Genomic DNA, 24786 nt, shown 5'->3' with positions numbered 1-24786 from the left:
GGAATTAAGCGGGGTGGGGGAGAAGCCCCAAACTTTAAAGGTACTGTTGCATTTATATAAAATGCCATAAAGATAAAATTATAGAGATGGAGAACAGATTAGTAGTTGCAAGGGGCTTTGGGGGTGGTGACTACGAAGGGGTAGCATGGGGGAGCCTTGTTATGGTGGTTCAATTACATAGCAGTGTTGGGGTAGTAGTTACATGAAGTTCACACACACACACACACACCAGTGCTTATATGAATCTGAGTAAGCTCTGTGCTTTGTCGCAGTTTCTTTTTTCTTTTTTTTTTTTTTTAAAGATTTTATTTATTTGACAGATCACAAGTAGGCAGAGAGGCAGGCAGAGAGAGAGGAGGAAGCAGGCCCCCTGCTGAGCAGAGAGCCCAATGCGGGGCTTGATTCCAGGACCCTGGGACCATGACCCGAGCTGAAAGCAGAGGCTTTAACCCACTGAGCCACCCAGGTGCCCCGTCGCAGTTTCAATGACCTGGTTTTGTTGTTGTCTACAGTTACACCAAATGTCAACATTATTGGAAGCAGGGTGTGGGTGCATGGGACCTCCCTGTACATTTTTTTTTTTTTTTTTGCAACTTGCTGTGAATCCAAATTTTTTTCTGAACAAAAGGCTACAGAAATATGCATATTCCACTAAGAAATGTAATGAACCTAGGTGGGGAGATGGAGTGTGTGCATTGACGCTTAGATAAGCTGGTAAGATAAGCTGGGGGGTTGTTTAGTTTTGTTTTTGTTTTTGTTTTTGTAAAATCTAAATAAACATCAGTCATAATGAATCATTTAAGGGAGTTAGAAGCAAGGTAAAACAAAAATACCAGCTAGAGACAATAGAAGACCAGAGAAGGTGATGAGAGAGAAAGCATTCTAAAGCCTCTGATTGTCTAGAGAGAAGGATAGAAAACCATATGTCTGAAATGTCTTTGTGATAAAAAAAAGGTAGAATGGCATCTAAACCAACCAAAGTTATTTTAATTCACACTAAAATCATCTGCGGAACACCTGCTCCGTGTCTAGAAACCCACCGATGTCACTAATTGCTCCCATAATCCTGAAAGAAGGCAGTGTGGTCCCCTTTTCATTGATGCAACGGGCTCCGTGGGGGCGAATCACGGCTGAACAGTCACGCCCAGCAGTCAGTGGCGAAGCCAGCATTTGAACCCACGCTTGCTGACACCTGAAGCCTGCGTTCTTTTAATTCCACGATGCCCGGCGATGCGAAATGAGTATCGAAATAGATTAATTTTCCAAAGAGAGTGCCTGCAGTATGTTTTGAATGTGAAATATTTTTACCTTATGTGGACTGAAATATGTATCCTCTCCAAAACAGAAAACAGAAAGCATTTGTCTTACCCTTTGCATTTCAGTGTCCAGCCTAGGGGGGAGATTTTAGTGCAAAACAGAAAGCTTTCATAGCTTGTCTTTTCCTTTGTGAGCCCTGAAGAGTCATCGTGAAGCTGTGTGTCACAGAAGCTGGTTCAACTAGTTACCTTACCTGGGAGAATGAAGGGCAGCGGTTAACATTCAAGTTTATGTTTTCTTAGGAAAGCAAGGAGCTTAGAGATGACTTTTTTTTTCTTTCCATTTTATTCTGTTTGGATGGGAAAAAGGGAGGTAACATTTTAAAGATCAAGGAAAACACCAGCCTCTCCAACTGTTAGTTACTTCCCCATCTGCAAATCTTGTTTCTGTTTCTCCGGATGCTGAAAGGCTCTTGAAGCCCGAGTCTGTCCTGATGCAGCGTCACACCCCCATGTTCACAGAGCAAGCAGGGAGAAGGCACGGACGCATCGGTCATAGGTGTCGGGGGCTTTGTTGCTCGTGTTTGTTGACAGCTTTGAATAAAAGAAACCTGAGGATTTGTCTCTGATCTCTCAGGCCTTTTCTCCTTCTTTTAGCCAGGAATAAATGACTAAAGCTCTCCATTTTATAGGCCTGAAAAGAAGGAGTACTTTTATCTTTACTTGAAACATTGTGCCGCAGAAGCTTCTATTTACTGGCTCATAAAAGATTTTATGCCTCATCTGTTGTACTTAGGATGACTATAGCGGATGTTCTAGAAAAAGATTGGAAATGTGTTGCCTCCTGAAGTTAGAATTATAATCAGGTGTATTACTGAACAATCCAACTTTCCCTAATGTGTACAGATTTCTGCCTTGGCAGGAAGTGTTGAAGTACGCCCAAATAGAGCATTAAGCAAAATGTAGCTCGAAACTCTAAATAAAAACATGTGTGATTGCCCACCCCTGTGTGGAGACTTCACAACATGTTTGTAAGTAGACTCATCTGATGAAACAGCAGAAGCACCTGTCATAGGCTGAGCTCAGAGCCTTCTATAAAAACATGGGGACCCTGGGGCGCCTGGGTGACTCAGTGGGTTAAAACCATGGGGACCATTCTGATCTCAGCATTACCATCCCTACTCTGTCATGGTAGAACTCAAGAGACCCGAGGCAAATCTTTCTCCTTCCTGGGCCTCAGTTTCTTCATCAGTGAAATCCTGACCCATTGCCCAGGAGATCTGAGGGGAAGACCCAGTTAGGAAAAGTAGAATGTCTCCCAGAAATTCTTAGTGATGGCAAAGTAGGGGACCATCGGCTCTTGATAAGAGAAGATAGCTATTCTTTTACTAAAGAAAAACTGGAACGAAGGTACCAGAAAGAAAGGATTCATCAGAAGACAGGCAGTTAGGACTGAGTAAGTAAAGCTCTGAATGCTTCATGCCCAGCTCCCAGTTTGGAGTCCCGTGCTTTTCCAAATGCTTGGAGTCCAGTGCTTTCGGTGGGCAGCCTTCAGCAGCGCTCACTGTGAATGTATTTGTGCCTGTGGATAGTGGCCAGGGAGCTTGACCTTATGCAAGAAGACCTGTGAAAAATGGCTTATCTTGCTCTTAACAAAAGATGAAAAGGTTATCTCTGAAATTTTTGTTTGAGACCCTAAGCTTTCGGTGAATGATGAGCGTATTTGTTTCTCAATTTTTTGATTACGTGAGGTTCATCTGGATCAAAATAGTTATTATTTCTCTTTTACAGTAACCTTGAGATGTCATAGAACGTAGAAAGTCTCACCTCCGAAGCCAGATTGCTTAGAATCATCTCGCAGCTTTGTCAAGTACCACTATGTGGTGTGGGTCATGTTCTGATCTACTCTTTGCCACAGTTTCCTTATCTGTAAATGGGTATAAAAGTAGAATGTACTTCATAGTGTCGTTGAAAGCACTGAAGTAATTAATGTGTGTTAATTGCTCAGTATTGGTCCTGTACCGTAATAAATACTACAGAAGTTGGGAATGTTGTCATTATTAAGGATCCATAAAGCCATTGTGGGGGAAATAAATCATGAGCTGTTGGCCCACTTTCAGAACGTATCCAGACCCTGGCCACTTCTGGCCTCTTCCATTTCCAATCCACCACCACGTCTTGCTTGGACTTTTGCAGTAGCTTCCTCCTGGTTTCCCTGCCACCCTCTTGCCCCCGCCGGTCTCCACAGAGCAGCCCAGGTAGTGATTCCAGCCCCCTAAGTCACATCATAGCATTCTTCTCTTCCCTGTGCTCCATGGCCCATCATTTCTTTCAGAGCGCAAGACCATCCACCATCCTTTCCTTTTCGGTTTACCCTTACCTGCCTTATTTTTCTACAGTGGACTAATCACCGCCAGACCTAGTATGTGATCATCTGTTTATTGACCTCTTTTGGTCTCTCCCCAACTAGCATAAAAGGTCCATAAGAACAGGTGTCTTACTTTGTTCACTGCTGTTTTACAAGCTCCTAATACACTGCCAGCATATAGTAGATGCTCAATTAAAAACATAACGACTAAATTACTTAACTGGAGGGGATGATACAGTAGTTTACATTTGACTATCAAAGTACTTCTGCTGTCTTATCAAATCCTGTGAATTAGGAATCCTGGCAGGGGTGGTGGGGAACAGTGTAGGGGGCAAATTTCTTTGCTTACACTTAAACATATAAAGAATGAACCAAATCCCAAAGAGATTTCTATAGCGACAGAAAGCAGATCAGTGGTTGCTTAGGCAGTGGGGAGGACTGCCAAGGGCACACGAGAGCATTTGGGAATTGAGCAGTTATTCACGATCGTCATTGTAGTGATAGTATGTGCATATATCAAAGCTTACAAAATTTCCGCATTTTAAATACATATAATATATCGTGTGTTCTTTTACCTCAATAAAGCTGTTCTTAAAAAAGAAAAAAAGTTAGGTAACCTACCAAGGTCACTCCGCATTTTTTCTGGCCATGCTAGACCAGACCCCACCCCCATGGGGTTCTTCAGGTTCCCTGCACTGTCCACCAGGTGACCAGTGAGAGTTGGGTCCTTAACAGTAACAACACCCGATTTTCTCTAACATTTACCTATATATACGCCTCTCTGCTGAAAAGGGAACTTTGATTCTACCGTTTGGAGGTATTTTCTATCACTTACATAAGTTTCCATCCCCTAAATTTAGTAAAAATCAAATTACCAAAAATAATTGGATAATATTTGAGGACTTGTAGCTTTACAGAAATTTTAGATGAGCAAATTGAAAGAATTAAATGATTTGACCGAGGTCATCGAGAGCAGCAGCTTTGGCACAGGAACGAGAAATTGGATAACCCCAGATTTTGTTTTCCAGCATAAAAGCCACATTTCTCTTCTTTCCATATTTTATTGGCAAATTATAACCCTTTTTTTTTTCTTTCCAAACTACCAAGAATATGTTTCTTGAAGTCCTTTGTGCATGTTTTCTTTTTCTGTCCTATGAATGAGCTACCCTAAAATGTCTTCTGACCCATATAGGAGTCACTGTTAACACCCTTTTTTTGTTTATTTTTTAATTTACCACGTGAGAGGGACACCACCTTTTGAAAACAATACTGATAGAACTGAACTCAGTGAAGATGTCAGCAAAATGTGCATGTGAAATTAGGGCTGAAATTCTATCTCTTTTGGTCAGATGGGCCACACCTTAATTAATAAATCTGTTGCTGACAAAACCTTTGCTCTTAAATTGATCAGTATTTTTCCTCTCAATAAAAAAATGTCTTGCTCTGTGCTACTGAGTACCTACTTAATGTCCATTGACATAGGGGTGTACAGAGATTAGGTCAGCCCAACTTTTGAATAAACAGAACAAATGCACAAGTATTTTGTAATGCAAGGAAAGCATACTATTTTTGAGACTCTTAAAAATGGTTTTGTTTTGTTTTGAATTATTACTGAATCTTAACCTTTTAGCTTTTATTTTTTTTTTTTAAGATTTACTTATTTATTTGACAAAGAGAGAGAGAGAGAGATCACAAGTAGGCAGAGAGGCAGAGAGTAGGGGGAAGCAGGCTCCTTGCCGAGGAGAGAGCCCAATGCAGGGCTCGATCCTAGGACCCTGAGACCATAACCTGAGCCGAAGGCAGAGGCTTCAACCCACTGAGCCACCCAGACGCCCCCAACCTTTTAGCTTTTAAATCTATTGGTGTATCTCCTTTATTGCACTTATATTCCCAAGACCCTTTGTCAAAGAATTTATAATTGTGAATCTAGGTGCATTTGGATACTAACTGCTGCTTAAAGAGTATGCTTGCTGAATTCTTTCATAAACTAATAATTACTCCTTGGTTTATCCATTATGAGAAATTGTGTGTGTGTGCATGCATATATGTATGTGTGTGGATGTATGTATATACGTACACATATATGATTTCCTTAAATCGGGACCACCTTTTCCCATTATATTTGCAAGCATCACTAATCTTAGGCAAGCTTACTCTGGCAGAGAGAAAGAAAACAATGGAAAATTTAAACTCCAGTGTGATTTTTTTTTTTTTTATTTGCAACATGTCTCACATCTCAATAGAAACTAGTATGTTTCTTTGAGTCTAGATGCAAACATTGAAACATTTTAATGTTTCTCTGGAATTTGGAGGCTAGATACTATCAGTAGGAAGTTGCTAATGAAAATTGATGCTTTTCCTTCTGGCCAGGCATAGCAGAGACCATGGCAGGACCATCTAACTCGTGCACAGAGTATGTCTTGTAAAGCCAAAGGAGTCATTGTAGTGGTTGGGTTGCTAATGTCTGCAAAGGAACAACCTTGAGCTGGATGTTGGACATCACTATGACCAAAATTTATTTGCGTCTGCAGAATTCTAAAAGACCCTGTACAATTTTTCGTTTGTTATAATTTTCCACTCACATTGCAAGAATACCGCAAAAACACTTGGTCAAAGAAATCTGAACCTTCTAAAAATATTTCTATAATTACTGATGGCATTTGAGCTGTGTCTCATCTGACTTGCTTGTCAGTCCTCAGCGATCATTTGGAACTATTTTGAGACTGGATTACCCAACGCTTTAGCTTAAGCTCCTCATATTTGACAATATCCCCATCCGGCTACTGTTCCATTAGGACAAAATGACCAGAAAGTGTTGTCTCTTAAGCAGTATCTCCAGTCCCTCTCCTGCAGTTTCTCTTCAACCCACCCATACTTACCTTCGGTCCCACCACTCCATAGACAGCTCTGGTCAAGGTCACCAGGCACCCCCACATGTGAATAAGCATTCCTTTTACTTGGTTTGTCAGTGCCTGACTTGCTAGACCACTTTCTGTCCTTAAGATATGTGCTTCCCTTGGTTTCCTGGACACTTCTCACTTGGCAGTCTCCCACCTCACTGACTTTCCCTCTTAAGTCTTCTGTGTTGGTTCCATCTCATTTTCTCACCTGTAAGCATTGACCTCAGCCCCCAGACTTCATCTGTCCTCAATTAAACTAGTGCCCTAGGTGATCTGACCTAGCCCCACAGTGCCAGATGTCCCCTGTATGATTGACTTAGTCAGCTTGGGCTGCCGTAATAGGGTATGTAGACGTGGTGGCTTAAACAATGGAAATTTATTTCCTCACGGTTCTGGAAGCTTGGAAGCTTGTCCAAGATCAAGCTTGGACAAGCTTATCCAAGATCAGGCTGCCAGCATGATTAGGTACTGGTATGGTCTCTCTTCCTAGCTGGCAAATGACCACCCTCCCTGTATGTCCTCACATGGCCTTTCTTTAGTGCCTGCAGAAAAAGAAAAGAGAAGAGAGAGAGGGGAAAGAAAGAGCAAGCAAACTTTCTGGTGACTCTTCTTATAAGGTCTAATTCCTCTATGAGAGCCTCAGCGTCATGCCCTCATATAAACCATGTCACCTCCTAGAGCGCCCACCTCCAAATACTACCACATTGGGGCTTGGAATGTCCACATATGAATTTGGGAGGGACTCAAATATTCAGTCCACAACAATGTTAATGACCCCTCTGGCTCAAACCTCTTCCCTGAAGTCTAGATTAATATGTTAACATCATCTATTTGACATCTCCCCCATAATAGGTCCAAAAGGAACTTCTAGTTCCCCCCCCCCCCCCCCACAAAACCTAATCCTTCGGTAAATTGCATCCCCCTCCTGCTAATCGCTCATGCCAAAACCTTGCTGTTCACCTTGACTCCTCTTTTGGTCTCATTTCATACCTAATCTGTCAGGAAATCCTATTCACTGTACTTTCAAAATATATCCAGCTATCTGATCATTTATCTCCATCTCTAGTACTCTGCCCAAGTCCAAACCACCACCATCTCTCTCCTGGCATACTGACTTAAATTTCCTGTGGTTTCCCGAAGTTAGTTCTTGTCCCTGGTGCCCAGTTCTCAACCCAGCCAGGCTGGTAGGTCAGCCTCATTTGCCTAGAGCCCTCTGTTGGCCTCACAGCTCAAAGAGCATGCAAGGGTCCACACGGTCCGAGCGCTTGCTTCCTTTCTAATCTCCCCTCATCCTGTTCCCCATCTCGTTCATTTCCCTGTAAACATACCAGACCATTGCTGTTCCTGGAACACACCAGGTATGCTCCTGCCTCGAGAAAACTACTGTTCCCTCTGCCAGAATTGTTCTTTGCCCAGATATCTGCAAGACCGGCTCCCACATTTCTTTCAAATACCTTACCAGCAGGTCATCCAACTCCTGTGAATAAAATAGCAATCCGCCCACGTCCACTGCAAAACTCTGTCCCTCACACGCTCTTTTGTCTTGTTCCCTGGTACTTGGCACACTCTACCCCTTCCTGCCTGTGAGCTTATTGTTTCTCGTACATCAGTAGAAGCTAAGACCTCTGAGCTTCCTGTTAGATCCCCAACCTTCAAAACACTGTGTGGCAGGTACCCCATAAATGTTCCTTGAGTGAATGGAATCTGTCGTTTATGGTACTGCTTCGACTGAAGTGAGCCCCGTGCCCCTGCTCTATAAATCTCAAACGGCCCTGAGCTTCCTGGAACATTCTCGATTCCTGAAGCTTTCCCTTCGGGATCAATCTCCTCCGCTTCTAGTTGTCTTAACTCAGAGAAGCACGCTCTGTAGGTTGAATCGTCATGCTGTGGCAAAGCGACAGAGTCCCTTATTCACCTTCGTGTTCCGCTCGTTTTAAAGCATAATGTTTGTATATCTGTTGAATTGCCATTATGGAAAATTAAGCCAAGAGAACGCACGGGGACCTGTAAGTGGTAGTGATTTGAGCTGGGTGACGTTTCTCCGGGTTTTTTTTCCAGCAAGTGGAAGGTGGGTCCATGGGTTTAATGTGTGTTAGGAGGGCAGCCCCAGAGAGCGACTTGGCTTGATTTCTTCTTTAGCTAATCGAGCGGGTCCAGGTGCTATAGGGCTCGTGGCTTCTCTCCCGATACCGTTAGTAGGAATGTCAACAACTGCCATTTTGATCTTGAGGCACTTAGCGGGGACTCTTACCTATGAAAGTGGGGAGAGAGAGAGAAGGGCTGTTGATGGTGAATCTGGACACAGGGATGGTCTTTTACCAGCAGTGACCCGGGGGTCCCGGGGACAGGGCTCTGAGCACAGATGCTTGGTCACCACGGCCGGTCCCCACCCACCGCTCCCAGGGCTGCTTTCGCCCCCCTCCGACATTTGTTCTTTATTGTGATCTTGTGGTTGAGAACAGAAGCTGCTCTCAAAAGGCAGCACTGCAGCTTCAAAGGGAAACAGAGAGAAGGAAGTAGCGGCGTGTGTGATGTCTCCTCCACGCCACTTCAGAAAGTACCAGAGGGAAATAGAAGGTAAAGATACAATAAAAAGTCTTTGGGGATCTGATCTGAGGGCAGTTAGAAAGCTCAGTTTTCAGAGCGTGGTCCTAGAGACGGACGTCTTGGCCCTTAGCCCCCAGCGCCAGTCCCTTCCTTGGGGTCCCTGTGTGCTGGGGGCCGGGCAGTGACGGGGGGTCTGGGGGGGGGGGCATCAAGGGGTAGCCTGGGCAAAAGGACATAAGCCTGACAAAAACTTTGAAAAGCCCCTTCCCAACGACTCCCCTCCCCCACGTACACCGCAGGCCCTGGATCAGAACAGCTGACCAATAGGCCAGTCTCAACCCCATCCCGTTTCTCTCCCACTCAGGGACCCCGTATGCACCACCCCAAGCACTCTTGCGGGCCTTGGAGGCTTTGTGGGGGGCCTTCACCCGGCCGTCTCTCTGGAGTCCCCTAAGCAGGAGCTCTCTTGGGGACCCCTTTATGCTTTTGGCCAGAGCTGAGAGGACATTCCAGATCTCCCCTTGGGGGCAGGGTGTGTAGAGGGGCAAGGACAGAGGCTTCCAGAAGATCCACACCCTCTGGCATGGACCCGAGGACACAGGAGGAGGGATGCCGGAGCAGCAGGCAAGACGCGGGGAGGAGGAGCGGGCAGGAGGCCACGGACAAGCCTCGGAACAGACTCCCCCTGCCTCGTGCTCTGTCACTGCTCCCTTGGGGGCTGGAGCCCAGCTGGGTCTGTCTGGGAGTGTCCACAGGACGGTTGTGGCTTGAAAGCCACCCCGGGAAAGTCTGTTAAGAGCCCAGAGGACTCAGGTAGCGAAAAGATAAGAGAAATATCCAGCATGTAATAGTAAAAGGAAACAGGGGAGCTGAAATAGTGCCCAAAGCAGTTGGACGATGTAGAAAACGTGCAGCTACTGAAAGCTGCTCAGCGTGACTCCTCCTTTCCGACCAACGTAAAACCGAAAATAAAGTGACCGAATCCCTGGAGAAGGAGAGGGCACACGGGTACCTGCTTCCATGAGGACTACTCAAAAATTAAATACAGAATCCCCTGTTGATGCAGTGGATGGCCTACCAGCTTGAATGCCAGAAGGCGAGGACGGGCCCATCCCTTGCTTCGAAGCCGATGTTGGGGAAACGCAGCTCATCTTTTCTGGGTCACCCTCCGGCCCGCCTGGGGCAGGAGCAGAGGGGGGCTCATAGACCATCTGTCTAAATATTTTTAAAGCTATAAATCAAGCTGGCAAACGGTTAGATAAAATATGTGCTATCCTCATACTTTGATAAATAGACCTTTGTGACCACAGAGAAAGCGAGATTGGATTTTCGCCTTCTCAGAAATGCTCGCAAGAGTTCTCTGCTGGATCACGACGAGATGGAGAAGGCTCTTGCCAGCCCCTGTCCGTAGAGCCACCCACCCCCGCCTCGTGAGCCATGCCCCAACCTGCGTGGATGTGTGTCGTCCACGGGCCCCCCATGCAGCCCTGCCGCCCTCACCCCTCCTCATCCCTCCATACTTGGGGGGCATGCACCTGTGTTGGGGCTGGGAGAAACCCCGCATTTCCATGGAATCTGATCCCAAACAGGAAGGAGGTTAATCATTCCCATGAGTTGGCATTGGGTGGGTTGCCTTATGTTTTAGGGTCACAACGGAGAAACAGCAATTCTGTGTGCTTTTTTTTAAGAGCTCCAAATGAAGGCCAGTGAGATATGAATTCCCCTAAACTGCCCACACGCTCTTTCTCACCACTTTCTGGAAAAGAATTCTGAGCCTCCCCCTCAGACACCTAAGAAGAAGCTGAGAAAAAGCCACCCAGAAAAGGAACAGCTGCTCTGCCCAGTGCGTGCCTCGCCCTCCTAATTGGCCACACGCCCTGCTCTGCCTTTTCCGCGGACCCTGGGAACCGAAGGGCAAGGAGGAAGATCCGAGTGCTCCTGAAGAGCTCTCAATGGCTGCCTGTAGCCAGAAGGTCACCCTCTGACTGAGGCAGGTCCCTCTTTTGCGCCCGATGACATGAGTGGATGCACCCCAAGACCTCAGGGTGGCAAAGACCCCCATCATTTACTGATTATCTAAGGGTCATTCCCCACCCCCCAGAATATTTCCCTGAGCTGGTAGCGAGGGGGTGAGTTCTTGAGAATCACAGACCGACAGGGACAGGGAGTACTAACATGGCTGTCCAGCCCCTGCGGAAGCCTGGACTTTGGCAGGAAACCAAGGGTGCGGCTGGACAGAGGGATCCTGCAAAGAAAAGGCATGGGCGGAGTTGGCACCAGAAGGCAAGGCTCTTTGGGGCCCAAGCATCCCCCATTTCCTACTTAAACATGAGTTTCAAAACGGAGGGAGTCTACCCTACGGAACGGGATCCGAGAGATTGAGTCTACAGCATTTGTTGATGACATTTCTCACCACAGGATGGTTTTTATTTTATTGCCATTATCATATCAAAGTATAAAGAAGCACCGCTGCTCCCATTTACCTGGAAAAGTTTCCTCTGGAAATTCCTGGTGATCCTGAAGATTTTCTATCCTACGAGGATAGAAAAGAGGCTCAACTTATCAATGTCTTGCAAAGTCTTTCTCCCACAGCTTGAGGACCGAACAGTTGTTACCTTTCCAAGCAAAATAACATTTGCAGAATAGTAGAAAGTAAAAGAAATTCTGAAGAATAAAATTAACACTATATATTGGTGGGTTTTTTTTTAATCTACCTGTAGATAACATAAAAACTAAAATTTCATACAGAAAACTTTTCCAAAGATATATTTATTCATCCATAATAATTACTAGTTATTATGTAAACTGCTAATAATTTAGAAGAGAGAGTAAATTTCAGATTAACTCAGATGGTTTCTTACTAAGGTCCGTGATCTCTGTGCCTGTGATTGAAGAAAATGCAGGATGTATAAATCTCCTAGTGGGGTGGTTCTAGGCTTTTTTCTGAATTATAGCTAGAGTCTTTCTGATCCTTTGAAAACATGCATTGGAAACTGTAAAAGTTGAATCTTTCATATCCTTGAAAGGTCAATTAATTTTTTTCTGAGACCGTGATTACTGTCTTATACTTTTATTCTTGCCTTTAAGAAAATCTCCTTCTTCCTTTTGTGGCCTTTATCCTTTGCTTGTACTATAGAATTTCGATACCCATTATTTTTTCACAAGTCAGGGAAAACATCCTGAATTCCCATAACTACATCCATGTGCAAGCTAGAAAGGACACTTGCCACTGTCTTGTGGAAAGGACACTATTAGGACAACATTATTTGGCATTCTTAAAATATATATACACACACACACGTGTATACACACATATATGTATGTATGCACACACACACACACACACACATATATATATATATATATATATGGGCTTTTTTTAATAGAAAAAGACAGAAAACATAATAGACATTACCAAAATTAAATAGAAACTCACATCTGTTTAACACCTGAGAGACTGCACAGTGCAGTGGTTGCAGTCATTAACGGAGTCACACAAGTTACTTCTCTTGCCTCAGTGTTCCTCATCTGTGAAATGGGAGTGGTTATAGTAGCAGCCTCATAGAGAAGATTAAAGGAATTAATATTTGCAAAGGTCAGGGTCTGACACATGGCAAGTGCTCTAAGTTTCTGTCTTTTTTTTTTAAAGATTTATTCGTGTATTGTTTTGAGAACTAGCACATGCAGGAGGGGCAGGAGAGGGAGAGAGAGAACCTCAAGTCGGCTCTGCACTCATCTCGTAACTTGAGATCATGAGCTAAGCCAAAACGAGAGTCTGACATTTAACCTACCGTACCACCCGAGTGCCCCAGCATCTGTCCAATTTTGAAAGGAAAACTATCTTTTTCTTTTTTTAAAGTTTCTTTTTGTTTGTTTTTAGTAATCTCTACACCCAATGTGGGGCTCAAACTCTTGACTGCAAGATGTAGAGTCCCATGTGTCTCTGACTGAGCCAGCCAGGTGCCCCCAAAAGGAAAACTCTTTCTGTAACTGCTTCCACCCTCTGGCATTTTTTAAAGAAGTAAAATGTAACATTCCATCACCTCCCATGCCCCTCCTCCTTTCCTAGAGCTAACTCCATGCTGAAGTTGGGGGATGTGACTGCCTGAGAGCTTCGGTGCTTCCATCCATATCTTCATAAGTAGTACATGTTATTTTTCTGTGTTATAAAACGTCACATAAATAGGAACATACTGCATGTATCCTCTGTAACTTTCTAGATCCCCTCAAATGAGGTATCTGAGATTGATCCCTGAGGATACACGTGGTTCTGGTTCATTCACTGTGAGTGCTGTTGACTGTCCCACTACAGGAATAAACCCCTGAGAACCAATTGGTGGGAACTGGGGTTGCAGCGAGCGTTCTAGAACAAGGGCTTGCTTGTGAGATTGCTCTCTGGGGTGGATAATTTAAAGAAATAGCCGGGGGACAGGATGCACGACTTTGGCTTTGTCAGGTGTCCCACCAGCACTGAGTAACAGTGACCTTATTAGGTTATTAGGGTTTACTGACTTTTGCCTCTGGGTTGGGTATGTCATTGTTTCCATTTTTACTTCCGTAAGGAATACGGAGGCTGGAGACTTTTACGATTATCGACTGCTGGTGCTTCTTCCTCTGTGAGTTGACTTTCTGTGTCCGATTTTGGATATCTGTTATTGCTCCATTTCATTTTCTATTTTCTTATTTATAAGGTTCTTTAATTATTCTGAATACTCATCCTGGGTAGAGCGTGTAAGCTGTAAGTGACTTCTCCCAGACTGCGGCTTGTCTTTATTTTGTTGATAATGCCTTTTATGTAAAAATATTCGTTTTAATGTAGCGTCATTAAGCAGTATTTTTTCTCTGTGGCTTTTGGTTTTTATTTCTTGTAAAAAGTCCCTATACTGATGTGCTGGGAGATTGAGCACCGTGTTTTGTTTTGTTTTTTCAAATCTCATAGTTTTAACTTCTCACATACAGGTCTTGAGTCCATCGGGAATTTATTTTACTTGTAGTATAAGGAAAGGTTTTTGTTTTGTTGGGTCCATGGTCAGAGGAGTGAGACTGATACAAAGCGAAGGTCAAGCAAAGCTTTATTTCGCACCAAACATCGAGAATCAAACTGACTGGCCAGGGCTGTCTCTTGCAAAGAGGCGACCTCCCTCTGCCTTACAGACTAGCTTTTAAGGGCAAAGGCCATGTGGTTGGGCCTGGCCACGCGCAGGTGACCAATGAGATTGTAACACAGAGAAAGCTGCACAGCCCTGCTAGGTCACACATAAGTGGCCAGTTGAATTACAATTTACCATATAGTAGATATTTGAACTAGCCTATCACCTTGGTCAGAATTGGCACCCAGGGGGCACCCTAAGGGCGGGGCCCATACTCCTTGGTAGCTAGGGAGACAGTATGCGCCCCCACTGATGGGATACCTTCACCTGGCCTGACCCACCCTTGTATTTGGGCTTTGTTACCTGGGACTAGTTTCCGGGACTTGTTTGAAGTAAGTCCCCTGGGGAAAGGGGCCGCAGGACAGTTTAAGTTTTACTGTATAAACAACAAGGCCATTGTTTACCCGGACGGAATCGCTCTAGCTAAATAGGCCCTTACCGTTTTTGTTTTTTATGGTTTTTGTTTTGTTTTGTTTTTACTTTTTCCATTTGGAGAACCCATCTTCCTGATACTATTTATTAAACAATAATTTCGGAGCTCGTGAGTGACTCAGTCAGTTAAGTGGTTGCCTTTGTTTCGGGTCATGATCCCAGAGTACTAGAAGAGAGCCCTGCATTGGGCTCTCTGCTCAGTGGGGAGCCCGCTTCTCCCTCTCCCTCTGATGCTCCCCCTGCTTGTGGTCTTGCTCTCTCTCTCTGTCAAATAAATAAATAAAATCTTAAAAAATAAATAAAAATAAACAGCAACTTCTCCACGGATTTGTACCAGCCCTCTGTCACATATATCAAGCTTTCATAAAATCTGGGTCTTTGGCTAGGCTCTTCTGTTCTGTAATTCTGTTTGTTCTATCCCTGTGCTCAAACCACAGTGTTAACAGTGTTGATAGAGTGAGTATTCCTTTTTCTTTTTTTTTTTTTTTTAAGATTTTTATTTATTTATTTATTTGACACAGAGAGAAAGAGAGAGAGAAAGATCACAAGTAGGCAGAGAGGCAGGCGGGTGGGTGGGGGGAAGCAGTCTCCACACTGAGCAGAGAGCCTGATGTGGGGCTCGATCCCAGGACCCTGAGATCATGACCTGAACTTAAGCCAAAGGCTTAACCCACTGAGCCACCCAGACGCCCCGCCAGTATTCCCTCTTACTGCTGTTGTTCAAAATTGCCATGTTGTTGCTCTATATTTTTATTAAACTGCATTTTCTAATTTTTTCTAGTATTTGGTGTTGCTGTTGATTCGATATATTGATCTTACATCATTCAGTAATACTGAATCCTTATTGGTTCTAATAGTGTCTGCAGGTTTCCGTGACTTCTCCATTAGATGACCTGAAAATGATCACAGTTTTGACTATCCCTTCTAATCCACAAGCCTTTTCTTTCTTTTCCTTGTATTAACAGTGCTCATCAGACTGACTTCAGATGCACCAATAGCAAAAAATCCGAGTTTAAAGACGTTATTTTTAAGAAATCTCTACACCCAACATGGGGCTCAAACTTAAAACCCTGAGATCAAGAGTCACATGCTCCACCAACTGAACGAGGCGCCCTCCCAAAATCTAACTTTAAACTGAATGCTTCTGATATTTCATCATTAAGCGTTAAGAAAGTTAAGAAGTTAAGAAAGTTCTCTTTAATTCTTAATTTTTTAAAATTATGAATGTATTTTGGATTTTTCTTAACATTTTTCTGACACTATCAAGATTATCCTATATAGCTTCTCGTTACTTCTTTCTATTTCTTTTTTTTTTTTTTTTTTTTTTTTTAAGCAATAGAGAATGCAAGTAGGGGAGGGGGGAAAGTCTTAAACAGGCTCCATGCTTGGCACAGGGCCTGACTCGGTACTCAGTCCCACAACCCTTAGATCATGACCTGAGCTGAAACCAAGAGTCGGTGCTTAACTGACTGAACCACCCAGGAGTCCCTTTGCTCATTTCTTATTGCAGACTGTATTAGGACTAGATTCTGTAGTCCATATATTCTTATGATAAATTCTTCTTGGTTGTTATGTATTTTTTCATACATCGCTAGGCTGGTTTTACTAATATTTTATTTAGGGGTTTGCATTTAAACTTGAAGTTTTTCCTCTTACTACTTTCCTATTATTCATACTAATACTAGCTCATAAAATGAATGAACATTGTGATGTTTAATTTAACTGACAGCTCATCGTAAGTATAAGAGAGAATTCAGTTACAGTGGTACAGTACCCATACTCAATTTAATTACAGTGTTTCTCACAGCATCTTCATACCCTTTCTACCTTAATTGCTGAGTAACCTTTAAGATTAAATGATTGACTCCGCTGACATTGCTGCAAGTTCTTTCGTGACTTTGCATTATAGCTTCTTCATAGACGCGTGTCTAACCATCCGTGGAAAAAGACAGCAATATCCCCTGGGAATGAATATGGCCCCAGTACTAGGAATCAGCATCAGACACATTTATGACTTGAACACAGTGTGATTCCAGAAGTCATCAGCAGATGCTTCAAGGCATTTTATTTTTAGAGAAATGCCTTGGGATGCTCACTTCAATGGTATTATCATTGAGTCCCAGCTGTATCATTTTATTGGGAACAAAACAAAATGGAGGGGTTAAGCCCTGATGGTGCCATTACTAAGACTCTGTATGGAGAATGAGTGCCTCCGAGCAGAACTCTGTCCAGTGATGGCTGTCTGTCAGGCTGTTGAGGGGGCAAGACTCTATCGTATTCAATTTGCAACAAACGCGTTGCTCTAACATGTTCTTCCATGATGCTAAAAACAAGTGGACCCACAATTATGAGTCTTTGGAGCACATTCTAAACCAGAATTTGGCATAAAACTTCTATTTATTTGCTTGGAAATTTTCAGCCTTTCAACAGGTTTCTCCATTAGGGACTCTGAGAGGGTCTCCATAGTTCCTCGGGTATAACTATTAGAAGATAAGTTAGCTGAAGACTCAACAAAGTCTCACATTGCCTTTAACTATCAGGTATTTGGATGGAATGAAAGATTTGATGGATACAGTCATTTTCAGAACGCGACGCAAAGACTTGGTGTTTACTCAAAACGAAGAGACTGAAATCGGAGAGTGGTCAACTTATTCCAAAACGAAAGAGCATCCAGACTTGCTCTGAAGAATAAATTTTCTATCATCTCGTCTGTCCTCACAAGGCAACTATCTCCATCCTGCTTTGTCACCTCCTTGAAAAGCTACTCCGTAGGAAGTGACCTCGCAGCATGGGTCTTCTCCGGGACGGAAAAAGTTACTGACCTCTGGGGGTGTGCTGGAACTGTTCAAGGAACACACGCAGACTGGTCTGGAAATCGCTGCTGTGTCTGAAACAGAATGTCAGCTGGTGTGAGGTGTGAATTGCTAACTTCTAAAGAACAGTGTCCTTTATGGAACTCCTGGTGGGGTGGTTAGAACACAGAGGGTGACCACAGGGTTAGCGTTGTACCTCCCCTTCCTGGTATAGGACCTGGCACACCATAGAGGCTTATGTGGTGAATGAATGAAGGCACCCCGACAGGTCCCCCTCAATTCATTTTGTCTTAAATCCAAAGACTCTTGAATTCAGCCTTTTAAGGGTACACGAATGTGCTACCCATCCTGGAATCTTTCGTTTATATTCAATACCGATGTCTTTCCCATTTCAGAAGCCAATTTACTTACATTCTGCCGGCTCCCCCTGGAAGTTTCTGTAGGAGCAGCCTCCCATGGCCCATTTCTTTGGGCCCCAAAATACTAGTCAGTTTACTGAGTAGAATCCCTAATGGGCCAGTCTTTTTAGAACCCTGGGGTTATCTTTTCAAGTGATCAAATCAAAGCATACTTATTTTAGAAAGTGTAGAACAGAAGGTACAGAAAATCGTAGTGAGCATTACCAGCCATGAGCTTACCACCCAGAAACCATCAGTCTTGTCATTTCGGTGTGTGGTCATCAAATAGGTAGACTTACCATGAGCCTGATGCAAGCAAGGTTCAGCCCCTGTAAGTAAACAATTAACTTTCAAACTGAGTTTTAGGTTTCTAACTTGTGTTGTTGTTCTTAAAGAGGGGCCTCAAAACTCTATAAGCTTCAGACCATACAAAACCTGGATCCGTCGCTGCCGTCAAGGGGATTCATGGACTTTTGCAAATCGAGTTCCTTTCTGTTTTGTAGTGTGTTTTATCATTAAACAAAATATAAAGGTTTTCTCGTATTCTTCTAGATTTCCTTTTTTTTTTAAGGTTTTATTTATTTATTTGACACAGAGAGAGAGAGAGATCACAAGTAGGCGGGGGAAGGGGGAGCAGTCTCCCCGCTGAGCAGAGAGCCCAATGTGGGGCTCGATCCCAGGACCCTGAGATCATGACCGGAGCCGAAGACAGAGGCTTAACCCACTGAGCCACCCAGGTGCCCCTAGAATTCCTTTTAATAACAGGGTCGTGTTCAATGAATAGATTTCTTAAGTGAATTAATTTATTACTTAAAAATCCTACTATTGGGATTTCCCTATACTGCTCTTACAGATGATGCCTTATCAAGCACCCCCATTACTGTATCTTTGTGCACAAATATGTAGAAATGGAATTAGTGGTTCAAAGCATATATATAATTTGGGCAGCTTTTGACATATATTAATAATGAACCCTTTAGAGATGTGGTGTCATTTGATTTTCCCAACTGTGGTATGTGAGAAAATTCATTTTCCCGATCCTTGTCAGCATTGTTTATTGTATTATAAAAACCTCTGCCAGTTTTATAAGCATAAAAAGCTATCTTGATATTTTAATATTTATGTTTTTCTTATTGAGTTGAAGAGTGAGTTTCCTACTAGAAGATACTATAAGAGCTCTTAATATTTTTAAGGTGTTAGCCATTCGCAGTAGTTGTAATGCAAATATTGATCTGCATAATCTTAAATTGGATTTGGGGAAACTGAGGAATTTAGGTCATTTGGAATTGTCACCATCATCTGCCTGTGGAAAATGCCATTTAGGGGAGATTGTAGAAGGCATGCCAGAAGGCAAGCATACTTGTTTTTTGTTTTTTGTTTTTCTTTTCAGCGTAACAATATTCATTATTTTTGCACCACACCCAGTGCTCCATGCAATCCGTGCCCTCTATAATACCCACCACCTGGTTCCCCCAACCCCCCACCCCCCACCCCTTCAAAACCCTCAGATTGTTTTTCAGAGTCCATAGTCTCTCATGGTTCACCTCCCCCCTCCAATTTACCCCAACTCCCTTCTCCTCTCTAACACCCCTTGTCCTCCATGCTATTTGTTATGCTCAACAAATAAGTGAAACCATATAATTGACTCTCTCTGCTTGATTTATTTCACTCAGCATAATCTCTTCCAATCCCGTCCATGTCACTACAAAAGTTGAGTATTCATCCTTTCTGATGGAGACATAATACTCCATAGTGTATATGGACCACATCTTCCTTATCCATTCGTCCGTTGAAGGACATCTTGGTTCTTTCCACAGTTTGGCGACTGTGACCGTTGCTGCTATAAACATTGGGGTACAGATGGCCCTTCTTTTCACTACATCTGTATCTTCGGGGTAAATATCCAGTAGTGCAATTGCAGGGTCATAGGGAAGCTCTCTATTTTTAATTTCTTGAGGAATCTCCACACTGTTTTCCAAAATGGCTGCACCAAGGCAAGCATACTTGTTAAGTTGGCCACATCACATGGAGAATTGAATTCTTTTCAGCTAAAAGATATGTGAGCATCTACTTTGTGCCTAACATTCTACTATACTCCCATCTAATGAATACAGCTAATCATACTGTGGAATTAAAAACTATGCTTACAGTTTCAGTAGAACACAATGTGAGCACTTATGTTAGAAAAATTCATTCCTCAATTCTTAGTGGCAAAGTGATAGAGGAGTGGTGGGGGAAAATCGCCCAGAGAAGGTCCTGTGCATGCCAAGGAAACTGGCAGGGAGATCACCGAAGGCAATGACATGGCGTGCAGCAAAAATGTGCCTGACAAGTTCACAGGACAACAGGATTTCTGGAACTCTAGTGCCATGGGAATATGGCACAGTTTGGGATCATAAGGCAGGAATAGGAGATAGGTCCGTATTAGTCCATCCAGGCTGCTATAACAAATTACCACAGACTATCTTTTTTTTTTTTTTTTTAAGATTTATTTATTTACTTATTTTTGGAAGAGAGAGTGAGAGCTCTCATGCCCCAGTGCATGTGGGTGGGGGGAGGGGCAGAGGGAGAGAGAAGCCAACTCCCCACTGAACTTGAGGAGCCCAACCTGGGGCTGGATCTCAGGAACCTGAGACGGTGACCTGAGCCAAAATCAAGAGCCAGACACTTAACTGACTGAGCCACCCAGGCGCCCCACCCTAGACTGAGTATCTTAAAACCATTTGTTTCTCACCGTTGGAAAGGCTGGAAAGGTCAAGACCGCAGCACCAGCAAATCCGGCGTCTGGGGAGGGCCTCCTTCATGGTCTACAGGGGACAGTCTCCACTTTGTATCCCCACACAGTGAGAGCAGAGAGAGAAAACCAGCTCATTTCTTTGAAGGGCACTAATCCCATCAGGGTGCTCCGTCTTCCTGACTGAATTAGCTCCCAGAGGCCCCACTCCCAAAACCATCGGGGGATTAAGATTTCCACAGAAGAAGGCAGGGTGGGGGCTGGGACAGACACACAGACATTCAGTCCAAGCCAGGTGACCGTGTGAAAATCCTTGCGTACCAGTCAAGGTAACTGAGAGGATGTCCCACGTTCCGGAACTGATTCTGAGGATGTGTTGCACAAACGTGACCTGCCAAGTGTACTTTTTTTGGTAAAAAAATGACTGAGAGTTCTTGGTGAAAAATCCACATTGTCTCTGCAGGGCCATTGAGGTGGAAGAATTCTTGAATATTCTGGCTTCTCAGAGAGGCTCCAGGTATCCCAAGGTTCATATGAACGCTTTCTTGCTTCTGGAGCTCTGTACCTCCCCCTCTCCCCCCTGCCCCCCTCAGCATGCGGATTGTTTCTAACCATGTGTCCAACATTGAAGCTGACTTAAAGACAAGAATCTTTTCTCCGAGCTGACCCCCTGTCACGCTCAGCGTCTTCAAGCAGAGGGTCAGGCAAAAAGTGTGAGGGCAGCTAAGAGGGTCCAGAAAGGGAGGTCGAAGGAGATGGGTATCACTCAGGGTGGGATTTCAGAGGCCACAGGCTTCAAGGAAGACACCCTCAGGTCTGTGGATGGACAGAAATGGGATATATGAGCGCGTTAACCATTTAGTAGCTTTTACTTTAGACAAATGACTTGAACCTTCTGAGCTTTGTTTTCCCCTCTCTGTGAAATGGGGCCATAATACCGACCTGAGGAGAGATGCTGTGCTGATTAAGTGAAGCCTGTGCGTCCCGTTTCTGACGCATAGCAGACGTCCTATAAATGCATTTCCCACTCCTCTTCCCTTCTTCATAAAAAGGGAGTTTTTGATCCAAAGGCCTTCAGACTTCCCCTGTATTCTGGAGGAAGCCGCCACCCTTTGAGCTAGGAAAGGATGCCAGAGCGTACTGAATCTGATCACGGTGCCAGTAAACCGCCATCATACATTAAGAGATTTCCTTCTGAGTTCAAGCATTTCTGAATACCTCTCCTGAATTGAGAAAGCAGACTGAATCAAGTACAAAAAGACTGTTCTCCTCTGTTTGTAAAGGCATCTTTCCCATCTTCTCCGGATTTTCACGATCTATAACTGGACTTGTGTACCCAGCTGGCGGCAGCACCAGCCAGACCCTGAGGTAACCGTAATTTGGGCCCTTTTTTTTTTTTTTTTTTTTCACTCAGAGCCTACAAATTCTATTTCAAGCACACACATGTACAGAATGCAGATGTAGGAATGAAAACCAGGCCCTTCGGGTAAATGAGGCTGTGCTGTTTGACTGTAGTGAGGCTGTAAGTGGCCCATTGGCAGGGGACCTCGCCCAAGCATGGTTGGGGCCCAGACCTCAAGAGTGGTTTTGGCCTTTAGCTGTGGCATCATGGATCATGTGGGACAGTCACCACATCTCCTGTTTGGGGTGAAGAATTGCAAGATCTGTGATCAGACAGACTTGAGAGGATTTTTTGGGATTCTGTGGAATGTGGAACAGCATGGATATCTTGAAAAAGTAGTTCCCTAAAGAAGCTGAGTATCAAAATTTCCTCTGCTTATGATTAGTGCAAAAGGACTACTCCAGTCAAGGAAACAGCCACTTCAGAAAATACTTCTAATGTGTATTCAGATTGGGAACAGGTCACGAGGCTGTTTCATGTAGCAAAAACTCTTGTAGCTTGGGTAGACCCCCAAATGAACACTCCTTTTGGCCGACTGGTAAATCATTCATTCCACAAACATTTATTGAGAACCTGCTGTGTAACAGGTAGTATCTGTGGGTACTAAGGGTACTGAGGTGAACAACAACAACAAAAACATTAAAAAAAAAAATCCTTGACCTCGTGAAGCTTACAGTCTAGAGGAAGGAGGTGATGATAAATGATAGAAAAGAGTTAAAATAGGAATTATAGCATATGGGAAAAATGCTGAGGAATAGAAATGCAACGAGAGTGGGGAGTATGAAGGATTTGGAAGAATGGGTGCTGAAATTTTGACAGAGGTGGTGAGGGAAGGCCTCACTGAGAAGCAGACTTTTCAGAAATATCTGAACGATGACCTGGATGGATAGAGATCTCGATCAAAAATATTGCCCTCTGGATGTTCGGAGCTATTTCTCTGTTAGTCTTCTGGTTTCTGGGTTGCTGTTGAGAAAACTCATGCCTTTCTGACTGTTGCTCCTTTGTTTGTGACTTTTCTCTCCAACACTCTGGGAGCTTGTAGGACTTCCTGTTCTCCCCTCTGCCATCTGGAATGTCTCAGTGACCACCCTGATTGTGTCGTGTATTTCAGAACCTTTCTCAGTCTCCGATCTCAGACTCTTCAGTGTGGGGGGAAATTTTTTTAATGCTTTTTGTAAGTCTTCTGTTTTTCCTGATCTCTTTGACCCAGATTCCCATTAGTAATACTTGGGATGCTCGGACATCATTTTCTGTTTTTCTTATTATTTTTCCCTCTCTCCTGTCCCTTCATCTTTTTGCTCCACTTTCTGAGATTTCATCGACTTTTCTTCCTCCCTGAATTTTTTTTTTTTTAATTAAGTAAACTCCACACCCAACCCCAAGATCAAGTCACATATTCTACCAATGGAGCCAGCCAGGCATCGCTCTTCCTTCCTGAAGTTTTAATTCCTGCTCTCATTATTCCCAGAGTTCACTCTTGCTCTCCAAATGTTCCCCTTTTCTTGGACTCTCTCCTCATTTCTGAGTTTCTGTTTTCTGTTTATTTGGTGTCTCGTGTTAGTGGCTTGTATGAAGCATCTGTTAATTCTGGGTAGCCTGCAAATGTGTGAGTGAGACGTGGTCATCCTGACTGGAAGCTTTCATATATGGGTTGGGCCAGTTCATAATGAGGATCAAACAGAATGTGAGCATCACCCTCAAAAATCTATTGATCTTTTCTCACAGGCCAGTCAGCTTTCCTAGAGGGGTTCCTCCCGTTTCTTGACTGAAGGTCACCCCTTTGCAAACATTCTGTGAGAAGGCACCTCACCTACCCTCCCCACGCCTAGTGAGCCAGAATCCAGTCTGTTTGGTTCTACCTCTTTGGTCTTCTGTGGATGTGGGATGTCAGTTGGCTGATTGGGACAGAAAGCAAGCTTCGGCGAAGTTTGCAGCACCATTAGAAAGAAAAGAAAATTCAGTCAGGCCTAATGCTTTCCACTCAGTCTGCCTTCCTCAGAGGGATCTGGTCCCTTGCTTCTGGAGTTTCCCTAGCCCTACGTGTTTTATCTGGAGTTCTCCCCTTGAAGACTCAGGTGTCGGCCTTTTCTTGTCTGGTACTCTTTCCTCTCTGATTCCCTTAATTCTTTGATCTATGCTTTTTTAATCTTCATTGTCACTTTAATGGAATTTCAGGAGGAGATAGAGACAAATTTATTACATAAATTGCCTTACTGTAACCAGAAGTCATATTCTGTGCTTTTTCTGAGTCTCCTGCCAAAGCTTACTCTAGTGATAGTAGTCTGTCCTCAGTAGATCCTCACAAGAAGTGGAGTCAGATTAAATGTCAGAATCTTTGATACCCTGTTTCAGTAACGCATTTTTGAATAACAATTCACTACGTAAACATAGTGAATTAAATCAACAGTTACTTACTTGCTTTATTCTGTAATTTGGGCAGGGCTTGGGAGGAGGCATCCCATTTAGGTTCCATGTGTTGGCAGCTGCGGCAGGTCACCTGGAGCTGGGGGTTCTCCTCCCAAGGTGGGTCACCCCCACGACTGGCCAGTGGTGTATAGAATGGATGCTTAGTGGGAGCCTTCAGTCAGGGCTTTTGTTATTCTTCATGTGGCCTCCCCCCGTGGACTCACAGAAGCTTGGTTCTTGGAGGGAGCATCCAAGATCACACATCAAGAGGACAAGGTCTCTTATGCAAGCACTCACCAAGCCTCCATTTTGCATCTTACTTGCTAAGGTCTCATTGGTCAGAACAAGTCACATGGCCACGCCCAGAGTCCGCGTGGGAA

At 43.8% G+C, this 24786-nt stretch overlaps 1 protein-coding gene across 13 annotated transcripts in view; it reads left to right on the top strand.

The window, feature by feature from the left end:
* KIAA1217 (KIAA1217 ortholog) overlaps window positions 1-24786 on the top strand; it is a 463282-nt gene that overhangs the window by 343288 nt on the left and 95208 nt on the right. The window lies entirely within an intron of this gene.

The sequence above is a fragment of the Mustela nigripes genome, chromosome 6 (assembly GCF_022355385.1).
Source record: "Mustela nigripes isolate SB6536 chromosome 6, MUSNIG.SB6536, whole genome shotgun sequence".
NCBI lineage: Eukaryota > Metazoa > Chordata > Mammalia > Carnivora > Mustelidae > Mustela > Mustela nigripes.
Note: the sequence above shows the minus strand (reverse complement) of the source record. Positions and strands in the feature narration are given on the sequence as shown.